We start from the raw sequence: 1136 nt of genomic DNA on the forward strand, positions 1-1136 counted from the left end.
CCTGTATTTTAACATAGGGGGGTGTATACTTATGCCCCTGTATTTTAACATAGGGGGTGTATACTTATGCCCCTGTATATTAACATCTGGCGTCCAGATCATTACTCCTCTGTTTAGTCAGGGTTAGGGTGTTTCCACTCATGCTGAGTACTGTCCAGTATACAGTATATATATATATATATGTAAACTACCAAGTTATGTTCCACATATCTTTCAGTATTACATTGAGTTTGTTGGTCCCACTTCTGTGTACTAATATTCGTGGCGTCTGATGCATCTTCTTCAGGTGAACTGATGAGAGTTTTACTTATTTTATGAAATCATTAATATTAACATCTGGCCTAGAGAGCTCCAGATAATCTCAGAGAACTCACCTGATAAAATCAAAGATGTGAAGGAATCAGAGTGGAAGTGAGAAAAAAATGTTTTATCCATTTCTGTTAATCTAGTTCATGTGGCAAACAGAAAGCTTTTCTTAATGAGGAGGAGGATGGGACACACAGAGGAAAAATTATAATAACAATCTCTCTGAAACACAAAGCTTTACCTGACGTACTGAACAACAGAAGGACTAGGGAGTCCAGGAGACTGCAGCCAACGCTGCCGGGTTAGGATTACTGCTCCTTGATCTGCAGAGATAATCTACCTTCATTTTAAACTCAAATATGTTTTGCGGCTCCACACAGATTTGTTTTAGTTTTTAGTGCATATTAGGTCTTTATTTGACAGGACAGCTGTAGACAATAAAGAAAAGAGAGAGAGAGAGAGAGAGAGAGAGAGAGAGAAAGAGTGAGAGACAGAGAGAGAGACAGAGAGAGAGAGAGGGAGGGAATGAGAGAAAGAGAGAGAGAGAGGGAGATAGAGAGAGAGAGAGACAGAGAGGGGTGTGTGGTGACATGCAGTAAAGACAAGGAAGACTGAGCCTTTTAAACATTTTTATTTTCTAGAAGCATAGATATTGAAGCTATAGACCAGAGACTACATGGACAGTAAAGCTATAGACCAGAGACTACATGGACAGTAAAGCTATAGACCAGAGACTACATGGACAGTAAATATATAGACCAGAGACTACATGGACAGTAAAGCTGTAGACCAGAGACTACATGGACAGTAAATATATAGACCAGAGACTA

This window comes from Etheostoma cragini, chromosome 8 (assembly GCF_013103735.1).
Source record: "Etheostoma cragini isolate CJK2018 chromosome 8, CSU_Ecrag_1.0, whole genome shotgun sequence".
In the NCBI taxonomy this organism is placed as follows: Eukaryota; Metazoa; Chordata; class Actinopteri; order Perciformes; family Percidae; genus Etheostoma; species Etheostoma cragini.